This window comes from Panthera onca, chromosome X, assembly GCF_046562875.1.
Source record: "Panthera onca isolate mPanOnc1 chromosome X, mPanOnc1 haplotype 2, whole genome shotgun sequence".
Taxonomy (NCBI): domain Eukaryota; kingdom Metazoa; phylum Chordata; class Mammalia; order Carnivora; family Felidae; genus Panthera; species Panthera onca.
The window spans coordinates 449,411-462,943 of NC_138357.1; the positions used below are offsets into that span (position 1 = coordinate 449,411).

A 13,533-nucleotide genomic window follows, 5' to 3' on the forward strand; every position below is an offset into this window, starting at 1 on the left:
CATATAAGGCAGGTTTAATAAATGTTGGTTATATTACTAGGGCAAATGACTTCTTTTTCCAACTGTTAAACAGGCTTTATCTATCAACCTCTTGCCTCTTTCTGGGTACTTACTATCTGTTGATTTCACCTTACCTTTACTGATCTTACTCACTCTAATTAATACTGTCATGCTCCTTCCTATTATAGGACCTTTGATCAGGCTGTCCCTTCTGTGTAGAATGTTCCTTTTCCTGTTTGCCTGGCCAATTCCTATCAGTTCATTAAGCTCCATAAGGGCATGGACACTATCTGGTTTGTGTTTACCATTTTACACCCAGAGCTTGATATCGCACCTGCTGTACACTAGGCACTCATTAATACTGGCATGAAAACCAGCCTGAGTCTAGAGTCACTACATTCAGCTATTCCTCTGTATATGAATTCACATCCTAGACTAGCTAGAGCCTTTTCTTCTGTCTAATCACTGGTTCTAGATAATTTTCAACAAATATTCAGTAAATACATACTATATGTTAGGTTCTGTGCTAGGGTCTTAGAAAATAAATTTTATAATTTATTATTTAAAATTTATTTAAAAATATATATATTTTTTACCATCTCAAGAGGCCACTTGTTCATTGAAAGACACAGGCATGCAAAGGTAGAAGTAATAATACAGAGTGATATTTGCTATACCGAAGGCCTGTACTGGATCCATTGGGCATATTGAACCCATGGAAAATAGAAATTTATCTGGGAAGAGAGAGACTGATTCATAGAGGAGGTAATATCTAAACTGAGTCAAAATAAGGAGTAGCAATTCTAAAGAACAAGCAGGGGTAGAGCGTGTGGCAGAAAGATTTTCAGGACAAAATTATGAAGTCATTTCCTTCTTTTATTGGTGCTAACTTTTACAAACCATTTCCTTTATTACCCTTTGATATTAGACGAATTATTTTTCATCTGTAATAAGTGCAATACCGGTCAGTTTATTTTTCAATGTCTGTACGTTATATTTGTTTGTTCTTGCTCTAGATTTTTTTTCCCTTTGTTCTGGACTTCATTTTCATTGTATATACTATTTCAGTGCAGTTTTTGGTCTTTTTGTAATATGTGTTGTTCTTAAATTTTTAAGTGCATAAGCTGTGCATTCGTGATGGCTCCTTCCATTCTAATGTTCATTGTATATTTAGCACTGTACAGGGGCCCTGGATTCAAGTAGCTCAAATGAACTCCTGGGAGCCCAGCAGTGAGTGGTATGTGGCTTAAGTTCAAGAAAGTGGTGCAAGGAAGTGGAAGAATTTTTGTTCCAGCAAACCTCGATAAGCAACCTCAGTAGTGGGGAGAGTCAGGAGGGGCACAGAAAAGGCAAACAAGGAAACCTAGGTGTTAGTTACACCCAGTATACTTTCACGAGTCCGTCTCTTCTCCTCTCTGTGCCTGGGGCTCCAAATCTGTCAAACTAAGGCCATCGACTAGGGCACCCCGTCGCCACCCTTCTAGACCAGAGGCTGTAGCACACCCCCGCAGCAGTCCGGGTCCCGGGCGCACAGGACGCGCACCCACCAGGCCGGAAGAAGTGGGGCGGAGCCTCTAGGCAGTTGGGCCTGAACGGACTGGGGGAGGGGAGCGCGGGGCAGATGGTCTCTGGGAAAAAGCAAAAGGCGGGTGCAGGGCTGCCTCCCACGGCTCTACTTGCTTGCATTTCCTCCCGCTTTGCTGAGTTGGGAGTCGCGACCTCCAGGACAGGTGGGTCCCGTCCCACGGATCGGGAAGGGGTGTCTCTGGTGGGTGCAGTGGCTGGGTTAGCCCGGGCGCTCTATTGAAGGCCTGGCACGGGAGGCGGGGTGAGGGGAATGGTTCCCACCCCGTCTGCTCGGTACCAGGGCGGTGGTACTTACCTTAACCCTGGCTGAGGAGAAGGCCACTCGTGCATTTCCGCACGGCTGTCGTCACGGTTTATGCCAGTTGCGCGACAAAGCCCGGAGATCAGCGCAGGGCCAGATGGGCCTAGCGCTCGGAAAGAGCTGGGAGAGCTGGAGGAAGCTCGGGTTCGGAGTGACGCCCAGTGTACATTGTTTCAAACTCGATCCGACTTCCCCGCCCTGGGTCTGTCACCGACTTGGTGTCTAGCTTTCAGAGAGCCCCTAGCCTGTCCATGTCTCACTTTGTTCGGCGGTAGAGTGGAAGGTGGAACTCCTTTCGTTATAATATCCACCGGTGTTGTCTGCGCATTGTACCCTTCGTCTGCCCCTCCCGAGCAAGAATGCCTAGCAGGAGTCGGGAGTGGCAGGGCAGGGCAGCGGAGAACTTACGCGAGGAAGTGCTCTCCCTTACGAAAACAATTCTGAAAAACCTTTTCAATGTTTTTGACTACTGACTGCCCCTAAAACTGGAAAAAGCATTCATCCAATGCCCTAGAGGTGACTGTCCACTCTGGAAGAATGCTTTTGTGAATGCTTTACTGTTAAAGATTTTTAACCAAATGATTGATCAAAACATTATGAGTTGAATGAACGTAACACAATGCCTAGCAAAAGTCTCCTCATAAAAGACTTGGGTGGTTTACCTGTTACCAAATCGCTGCAAAAACAAAAAACAAAAAAACAAAAAAAAACCCAAAAAACAAGCAAACAAACAGAAACCTTGAGCTCTCATATGGAGAAACACTTCCATAATCCATTCCCACATAGCAGTCGTTTAGGGTTGCTTCTTGGGGCGCCTGGGTGGCTCAGTCCGTTAAGTGTCCGCCTTCGGCTTGCGTCATGATCTCGCAGTTGGTGGGTTCGGCCCGCGTCGCGCTCTGTGCTAACAGCTCAGAGCCTGGAGCCTGCTTCGAATTCTGTGTCTGCCTGTCTCTCTGCCCCTCCCCCATTCACACTCTGTCTCTCTCTCAAGAAATGGATAAACATTAAAAAAAAATTAGAGTTGCTTCTTAGCTGGCATTGTCCTTTGAGGAATCGTTATAGTAAAACTTACATACAGTTTATTGTACATTAACTCTAGAGATAGAATTATAAACACTATGGGCCAACATTTTGGTGTCATTCCAATTCCATCTCATTAAGAAACTGCTTATAATGATAATGACAGCCATATACTATGCAAAATCCTGTAGTCTTCACAACCGTGAGACATGAATGTATTTGTCACCATACTTAAAGATGTGTTCTATCTCATAACCAATATGATGAAGGGAACATTCACTGGGTTGGTTGAGTCTGAGGCGCATCGTCCACATACCCCATCTCATTCTTATTTCTGGGAAATCTGCACTGGGACAGATCACTTCCTGGTTTTGGTCTCTGTACCAGGAACCACAAGCAGTTCTGTATCTCTGCTTGTCAGCCCTGGCTGGGAGAAGCAATAAAATATCCAAGCTGATCACTTGATGTCTGTGGTGTTTCTGGCAGTTGTATTTTTTTGCCTGCCAGCCCGACGGTCTGGGGGGAGAGGCTGGATCGAGAAACCCGTTTGGTGGGAAGAGTCTCTGATCCAAGCCAAGGTGAACACAGATCCACCAGTTGGGTGCCATTGTGACCCTGTTTCTACAACACCAAACGTCCCCTGTGCTCCTAAGGGTTGTACGCTGTGCCACTGGCCTCATGTAAAGAAATTACAGAAGAGGCTCCTGGCAAAACCCGGTCTGTGCCACACCTACAGGTTCTAGGCAAGGAGTGTCTGATGTGAAGGTGGGTGTTCTTCTGGACCTGAGATATGGCGATTTTCCAAACGGTTGATAAAGTGAGAGGGAAACTGTGATAGACCTCTGCTGAGCCGACCTTGAGGGTGAGTTTAGGACTGGCTGTTTGGCAGGCACTGGTGAATGAACTTTGTTTGGCCGTATTTCTACTCTATTCATTTATTCTTTCACTCCAAAGACAATCAATGAATGCTTAGTCTGTGCCAGCATGCTGATCCACTCACTGAGATTAGCAGTGAAGGAAGACAGTAAGTTCGGAGGCGAACAGCAATTCCACTTTAAGCATGCTAAGTCGGAGGCATCCTCTCTCTTCCCGATTCCCAATATAGAATCAATACAAAATCTCACTTCTGCTTCCTGAATATTTTTAAACCTATCCACTTCTCTTTGCCCCCACTGCTACTCCAAATTTCAAGCCAGCAACATAGTTTTGTAAATTCATTTATTAAAAAATTATTATCATTGAAATAGAATTGATGTACAGTGTTATGTTAGTTTCAAATGTACAACATATTGATTCTGCAATCCTATACATTACTTGGTACTTACCAAGATAAATGCAGGCACCATCTGTCAACACACAATGTTATTGTAATATTATTGGCTATAGTCTCTATGCTGGGCTTTTCATCTCCGTGACTTACTTACTTATCCATTTTAAAAAAAACTTCATCTTCCAAATTTTGTTAAATATATTTAGAGAAGTTCTCATAATTCTTATCCTTGCTCTCTAAGGTATTCTCCCCCCACCCCGGGTTCTTCAATATCACATGCCTCTGTATAGACTTCTTCTTTTTTTGTTGTTTATTTATTCATTTTGAGAGAGGGAAAGAGAGAGAGCCTGAGTAGGGGAGGGGCAGAGAGAATCCAAAGCAGGCTCTGCTCTGTGCTGACAGCACAGAGCCCGATGTGGGGCTCGATCTCATGAACAGTGACATCATGACCTGACCTGAAATCAAGAGTTGGATTAACCAACTGAGCCACCCAGACACCCCTAGATTTTTTTTATTTGATATTTATCATGCTCATTCTCTGACCTTCCTGGATCTGTGGTTTGGTGTTTGTCAATAATTTTTGAAAATTCTTAGCCATTATTACCTCAAATATTCCTTCAGCTCCTTTCTTTACTTCCTGCTAATCAATTAAGTGTATGTCACACCTCTTGAAATTGCCCCATAGTTCATAGGTATTCTGTTCTGAGCTTTATTAAAATTTTTTTTTCTCTTTGAATTTCAGTTTGGGAGGTTTCTCTTGACTTATGCTTACATTCACTGATTCTTTCTTTGACCATGTCCAGTCTACTGATGAGCTCATCTAAGGCATTCTTTATTTTTGTTAGTGTTTTTTAATTTCTAACATTTCCTTTAGATACTTTTGTAGAATTTCCATCTCTCTGCTTACATTTACCCATCTGTTCTTGAATATTGCCTGCTTTTTCCAATCGAGCCCTTAACGTATTAATCATGTCTTTTCTTTCAAAACTGTCATATCTGAGTCTGACTCTGATACTTATTTTTTATCTTAAGACTAGGTTTGGGTTTTTTGTTTGTTTGTTTGTTTTGCTTTTAATGTACCTTATAATTTTTTTGTTGAAATTCAGGCATAATGTATTGTGTAATGGTACTGACATAAATAGCCTTTAATATGAGGTTTTGTTTTAATCTGGCTGGAAGTTGGGCTGTATGTAATGTTTGCGGTAGCTGTAGGTGTCAAAGACTTCACATTTTCCTAGTGTCCTTGATTTTTGTCTCCCTTTTGTCCCTCCTATGCCTTAAGTACTACTCATCAGATAGAGTCTACATCTTGCAGATCCTTCATTTAATAATCCACTCTTATTATACTGAAGTCTGATGGCATGGTGGTACGGTGTGAGATAGGGGATGCATTCTATAATCTTATGATTAAATCTTAGTTTTTTAGTGGGCCTGTGTCCTTAACAGTGTTTCATACCACCTCCCTTTTGGTAACATGAAAAGGCTTAAGAAGGCTCAAGTAAGAGAAGGGCCGTTTCCCCAGATGGGATAAGACTCTGATTAAAGTCTTTTCCCCTGGAGAGCAGGCCTTTGTTATAGAGACAGCTCTGTTAGGAGAATACTCTATTATGGACAATGCAATGTTTACTCTCCCCTCCCCTGCCAGAACCATGCAGGAATTGTTTTGGACCCTATACCATAAGATCCTGGTGGGATTCATGGAGGTAAAAACCCATGAAAGTGTGGGTTCCCCCTTAAGACTATGATCCCAGAAGTCTCTCCTTCTCAAGGTGGACCACACTCAGCCTCCAGCAGTTCATCAAAATTACCATTTAAGTGAATGGAGTTTCTCCTCCAGGTAAATAGATCTTGGCTGTGCTTCTCTGGCTTTGCCAGTCTCTCCAGATTTTGGGTGGCAGTTTGCCCTGCAACCTCAGTTGTCTAAATCTAAGAAGAGCCATTGTTTCTCAATTTGATCACCTTTTTCTTATTGTTAGGACGGGAATGACAAGATCCAAGCTCTTTACATGTCAGAACTTAAACCCAAAGTCTGATGAGGTTTTTAAACTATGATCTTGTAGCTTATCTGGCTGATTCTCACTTTTAGGGCTGGTGAAACAATCTTTTGTAACTTTCTTCAACCTAACCAGAAGTAAAAGCCTAGGGCTTGAGTGACTTTTCAATTTCTTTTAATTTGAGTAGACTTGACACTCAGTGTTACATTAGTTTCAGGGATACAACATAGTGATTCAACATCTCCATACATTATGCTGTGCAGCTACCATCTGTCATCATAAAACACTATTACAATACCATTGACTGTATTCTCTGTGCTGTTCCCTTTATTCCCATGATTTATCCACTCCATCACTGCAAGCCTGTATCTCTCACTCCCCTTCACCCATTTTGCCCATCCCCCCACTCCCCTCCCCTTTGGCAGCCATCAATTTGTCCTCAGTTTTTATAGGTCTGATTCTGCTTTTTGTTTGTTTCTTTATTCATTTGTTTTGCTTTTTAAATTCCACATATGAGTGAAATCACATGGTATTTGTCTTTCTCTGTCTGATTTATTCATGTTGTCCAAATGGCAAAGTTTTATCTTTTTTGTGGCTGCACAATATTCTGTTATACACACACACACACACCACGTCTTCCTTATCCATTTGTCTCTCAGTGGACACTTAAGTTGCTTCCATATTTTGGCTATTATAAATAATGCTGCAACAAAATAGGGGTACATATATCTTTTCAAATTAGTGTTTTAGTTTTCTTTGGGTAAATACCCAATAGTGGAATTATTGGACCATAGTTTAGTTCTATTTTTAATTTTTTGAGGAACCTTCATATTGTTTTCCACAGCTGTACCAATTTGCATTCCCACCAACACGCATCCTCACCAACACTTATTATTTCTTGTCTTTTGGATTTTAGCCATTCTGACAGGTGTAAGGTGATATCTCATTGTGGCTTCTATTTGCATGTCCCTGATGGTGAGTGATGTTGAGCATCTTTTCATGTGTGTTGACCATCTGGATGTCTTCACAAAAATGTCTAGTCAGGTACTCTACCTTGGCTTGAGTGTCAATGCTTGCAGGAGAAGGCCTTGGCTCCTTACAAGTCATAGAATTGGGATGGAGAACCTCAAAGATCTACACACAGTTTAGCAAAAACTCCACCAACAGAATAGTGATACATCAAAGAAACTTTTCCATCTTAGTCTAGGCTGTAGATGAGCCTTAATTAGGATGTGGGTTCAAATGCCTATAAAAAAGACCAAAAGTGGAAGTGGAAAAGTGAAAGAAATGCAGCCCAGAGTGCACTGTGGTGGCCTCACCTAGCTCCTCAAGGAATCTCCATGTTCTGAAAGACTCTGGACAGAACTGGTCACTGCAGCAGGCCAGTGTTGCACTTCTTCCACAAAGGGTCTGCTCACCCGTAAACACCGGATTCCTGAATACACACCAAAAGGTTACTATATGTGTATATACTAACTACATATATATATATACACACACACACATATATATGTATATGTATATGTATATGTATATGTATATGTATATGTATATATAATGGGTTTTATATATATATGTAAACATAAATGAATTTCATATATAAATAGAATAAATATGTTTTATATATTATATATAATTATATGTATATAATATATATTAAAAGGTTATATATAATAAATGTATAAAAGTTTGCATTTGATTTATATGTAATAAATATTTATTACATATAGTAACTATAATAAATATCTATATGTATTTAAATGTAGTCTTAGAGTTCTTCCAGGGAAAGAGCTCCAGAAGAAACCTCGGAGAAATCTACAAATGTTGTGATGTTAGAAAACTACTTGTTACGAATGTGATAGCTAAACAACAGGAAGATGAGAGCCAAAGGTTTTTCTATCCAACTAAGTTAACTTTAAGTCATAAATGCAAGCTATAATGAATGTGCAAGACTCAGGAAATATTAGTTCCATGATGCTTTACTAAGGTATTTAATGGAAATACAAAAGCTTCAGATAACCTAGAAATCATAGGAGACATTTGACGTATGTTTAATGGTGAGCTGTAACTATGTTTACTTGTAAAGCTAAGAATAAGTGAGGAAGATGAAATGACAGAATAGAGGCAAATATTTTATACTCTGAAATATAGATATTACACAAGTAACAAAAAAATGGGTGTAGAAAGAGGACATAGATACTAACCAGGAGTAAGAAAATATAGGTTTAAATTAGAGGCTGGGTCAGAAGGAGGGGAGAGAAAAAGAAGATACTAGCAAATTTTATTATGACTCATGAAGGAAATCAATAGAAAGTATCTTTAAAAGGAGGATAAAAGTAGATCTGATATAATCCCAGCTTAGAACCTTTGCACTAACTTACTTTACACTGGATATCTTCATGACTAACTTCCTCTTTGTTCAAATGTCATCTTTCTCAATGAGGTTTAGCCTTACCATCATATTTAAACCTCATGCTGGATTTTTTTCATAGCTCTTATCATCTTATAATGTGTTATATAGTTTACTTATGTATTGTGTTTATCTTTAATCATCTCCCACCTCCCACTGGAAGATACACTCCATGAAAGGAGGAGTGTTTGTCTTTTTTGTTCACTTATATATCCCAAGCACCTAAAATAGTGCCTGGAACAAAGTTGGCGTCCAATAAATATTTTTTAAATGAGTTGATTAATTAATTAGTTAAGAGTGTTAGGGAAGTTTTCTTCAGTGAATTGATATTTAATCTGAGACCTGGAGAATGAGTAGAAAGAATAAGAGGGAGAACATGATAGTCAGAGGAAACATAGGTAAAGCCCCTGAGGTGGTGGGGCAAGATGGGGCCAATTATGTAAAACCTTGAGTGCCATTGTAAAGAGATGACTCAATCCTTTTGCCTTCCCTCAAGGAGCTCTTAGCAAAAGGGGAGAGAAAAATAATAATTTAAGCAGGTGATTATTATACATGTTGTAATTGCACTAATAAGGGTATGCACAAAGAACTATGAAAACATTGACTAGGCAGCTATTACCTCTTCCTAGGGCAGTTAGGAAGATTTTACAAAGAAGGTGACATTTGAGCTAGATCTCAGGCTGGAGAGTGACATGATGAAAGTGTTTTAAGAAGATTAATCTGGCAATAGTATGGAAAATGGATTGGAATGTGGAAGGACTAGAGGCAAAGAAACCATCTAGCCTATGGCAGTAGTCCAGGCATGAGGTGATGAAGGCTTCTATAGGAATGGAAAAAGGAGGACAAATCTGAGAGACATTGGAAGGAAAAATTGACGGGAGCTAAATGGATTCTTGGCTTTAAGCCTTTCAGGAGGTAATGCTTCTTCCTTAGTAATAACCATGAAAAGATTCAAATTGACCTATTATGTAATTGCCTACTCTGACTAGAATTTCTAGCTATGGCTGTTCTCCAAAAGTTTCTGTTATTGTGATTGATACTTGTTGGACCTTAATTTACATTAAGATGGTTTTAGACTCTAAAGATTGGGAAGCTCTCAAAAACATAATTTTGACTATGAAACAGCAAATTATTCTATTAAAGGAGAAGTGAGGGAAACCATGGGGCTACATAGGAAGTTTTACAATGAGCTCATAGTTCCCTTTTTAAAAGAATAATATGAAAAGAAGGATGAATATAACAGGTGGTATGTGCCTAAAGCATCAGTATTTGGAAACATAAGGCCCCAAAATCACCTCAGGTTGGTAGAAATACATATTTGCAAAAAGAACAAGAACAATGTGCATGTGTCCTGGCATGGGAAAGCTATAAGTCAGATGATATCATTACACTACTCTCAATGATCAAAGGAATTATGGAGAATAGGAGAAGTGCTTTAAGACTGGATTTATGTAAATATATTACCACTTCTAACAAAGACAAAGAAGGAAGAATTTTCAATCTAGTAATCAGTGAACTAAGTATCTCCTGGGTTGGATTCTAGAACAGGCTTTCAAGTAAGTGTGTACTTAGAAAATTACAAAGTTATCAACAAAGACATTCCACACAAATGTAATTTTTTAAAAAAAAAAAGCTTATTGGGGGTAGTTTATGGAAATTTGGCAGACATAATGTGCATTAAGTGAATTAATGAATGAAATTTCATTAAGATTTTAACAACTCTTTCATGAAACCTTCATGAACAAGAATTATAAATCTATATTTTGATGGGTTTTATAATTAATATAATTATGTATTAATTAATTAAATCTACATACTCAAAGGGAACTGATTAAGAGACCATAGGCAAAGGAAGAGTTTCTGTTGGCCTCCTGCAAAGCCTACCTTTGGTTTGACCTGACTATTTTCATTACTGACTAAAGTGAAGAGTTACAGCAGACATCTTACCAGATTTAAAGAAAACAGGAAGTTGGGAGAAAAGTAATTCGATTGAATTCCCACAAACATTTATGGAGTTTTACAAAGCACTAGGAACCATGCTAGATGTTAGAGTACAAATATTAATGAGACATACATCTTCCTGTTGAGGAGCATCCAAATAGTACTAGGAAGAGAGACATAAAAACATAGTTTCATCAAAATGTATAAAGAAGGAATATAGAGACATAAACAGAATATTAAGAGAGAACAAAAGAAAGCTTCATTCTGGGAATTTAGGGAAGAATTCTTAAATGAAATGGTATCTCCACTGATTCTTGAAATATGAATAAAAGGCAGGGTTTCCTACTCTGTTTGAGAGAACAAAGGGCATGAACATGAATTCCTTAGAATCAGGAAAGAGTATAGTGAGTCCGGCAAACAATAAGCAATGAAGTACAAGGAGGAAGTGAGGCTGAAAGGTAACTCAGGACCAGGTAAAAGAAGGCATTATGTAACATGATAACAAATTTGGATGGACTTCACCCTGAAGGCCTTAGGGATCCATTCAGAGAGAATTACACACCAACAAGTCTATTTTAGTTCACTCTTCCTACAGTGTGCAAAATGGTTTGAAGGGAGGGCAAATGTGTATATGGAGAGATCAATTAGAAGACTATTACATACAGTCTTTGGGAGAGAAATAACAGTGGGCTTTGACTGGGATGGTGGCAAGTAAAGCTATAATGCAGTGGGTCAGGTTAGGGAATTTCTTAGAGAGTAAAAGTTATGATTTGATAATTGCCCATAAGGGAGAAATTTTACTTTTTCAAAATTTTTCAAAATGTCTATTCATTTTTGAGAGAGAGACACACACACAGCACAAGTGGGGGAGGAGCAGAGAGAGAAGGAGACACAGAATCCGAACCAGGCTCCAGGCTCCAAGCTGCCAGCACAGAGCCTGATGTGGGGCTCAAACTCACAAGCTGTGAGACCATGACCTGAGCTGAAGTCAGACGCCCAACCAACTGAGCCACCCAGGCACCCCCATAGGGGAGAAATTTTAAAGAGGAGGTATCAGTTTGAAGCACAGATTTCAGATTGAACCAGTTATAGAACTGATTGGATGTTACTGGAATTGACTGTGAGGAAGAACACTGTGGGAGGAGCCAGTTTAGGTACAGTAGATATCCGGAGGCCATTAAAAGGTGCTTCATGAGGCCTGAGGACAGGAATATTCGTTGTGTTTACTGATATATTTCCAGCACTTGTAACAATGCCTGGCACCTAGTACATGTAAAGGTCTGATATATTTGTAATAGGAGCCCTAGAGGGAGAGGAGAGATAGAATGGTACAGAAGCATGAAGAGATGGTAACTAAGAGTTTTCTAAAAGTAACGAAAGCATTGTATTATTTTGCTATTGCTGCATACCAACTTACCAGACACTTAATAGATTAAACTAACACCCACTTATTAGTTCACAGTTCTATAGATCAGGATACCAGGTTTGTCATTACTGGCCAGTATATTAAAGGCTAAAATGAGGGTATTGACCAGCCTGCATTCCTTTCTGAAGGCTCTGGCTAAGAACGCACATTCAGCTTCATTCAGATTGTTGGCTGAATTCAGTTCCACATGGCTGTAGGACTGAGGTTGCTGTTTCCTTCTTGCATGCCATCTGTTACTCACTCTCCTCTCCTTGAGACTGCCTGCATGACTTTCCCTGTGGTCCCCTCCATCTTCAAAGCCAATGGAGAATCTCCTTGACAGCAAATCCCTCTCTGGTTTCACATCTCTCACCAGAAAGATCCCTGTCCCTTTTAAGGGATGGCTGGATAAGGACAGTCCAACCAAGGATGTTTCTAAAAGTCATCTGTGCATTATACATTGCTTAATCACTCAAGTGAAATCCCATCATATTCATACTCTAGGGGAAGGGATTATAATTTGGCAAGGATCACTGGAAGTCACTTTAGAATTCTGTCTATCACAAACATCAAGTCAAGGATTCAAAAAGTGCTGTGACTCAAAGAAGAATAAATACAAAGAAAACCTTATCTAGGTGTTTTTGTAAAAACTGCTAAAAATGAAGAAAAAGATAAAAACGTAAAAGTAGTTGGAGAAAAAAGATGTAATACCTAATACGGAGCAGCAGTTAGATTGGCTTTGACTTCTTGACAGAAACAACATGAAGATAATGGAATGACATCTTCAAAATGCTGGAGGAAGTAACTGCCAATCCAAATTTCTATATCCAGTGAAAATAGCCTTCAAAAATGGAAGTAGGGGTGCCTGGGTGGCTCAGTCAGTTAAGCATCTGACTCTTGATCTTGGCTCGGGTCATGATCTCGGGGTTCGTGGGATCAAGCCCTGTGTCAGGCTCTGTGCTGGCAGTGTGGAGCCTACTTGGGATTGTCTCTCTCCCTCTTTCTCTGCCCCTCCCCTTCTAATGCTCTCTCTCTCTCTTTCAAAATAAATAAATAAACTTTTAAAAAATTGAAGTAAAAGCTGTTTTTAGATGGTTCAAAACTTAGGGAATCTGCCACCAACTGCAAAGGTAATATTAATGATCTTCAAGCAGAAGTAAAATGATCCCAAATAAAAGCTGGGAGCTAGAAGATGGAATGAAGTGTGATGGAGAGGTTAAATATGTGAGTAGGTTTGAATGCCCCTTGGTTGTATAAAACAAAAATAGTAATGTCATGTTATGTGGGATATATATGTGTTAATTAAAATACACAACAGTAGTTGAGGAAGGAATACAAATGGAGTGAATATAAATTCTCTAATCTGCATTATAATTTAATAAGTCAAAGATACATGTTGTAAGTCCTAGAATAACTCCTTTTTAAAAACCAGTAAAAGAATGTATAATAAACAAGTAAACAAAGGAGGAAATTGAATAATACAAATTACCTAATAAGTATAAAAGAAAACAACAGAGAAAAGGTAACAAAACAGGCAAGAGAAATAGAAAGAAAATATTGATATACTAGAGTTAAGTTCAAATATATCAATAATTGTGTTAAATG

At 39.3% G+C, this 13,533-nt stretch overlaps 1 protein-coding gene across 4 annotated transcripts in view; it reads left to right on the forward strand.

The window, feature by feature from the left end:
* The first annotated feature begins 1,575 nt into the window (after nt 1-1,575).
* TMLHE (trimethyllysine hydroxylase, epsilon) overlaps nt 1,576-13,533 on the forward strand; it is a 99,164-nt gene continuing 87,206 nt past the window's right edge. For 2 of the 4 annotated variants that reach the window (XM_081792534.1, XM_081792537.1), the window contains exon 1: nt 1,578-1,730. The gene's annotated coding sequence lies outside the window, so the exon portion shown is untranslated. Of the gene's footprint in view, nt 1,731-3,644; nt 3,771-13,533 lie in introns of all 4 variants that reach the window. The other 2 variants (XM_081792535.1, XM_081792536.1) reach the window with 2 other exon arrangements.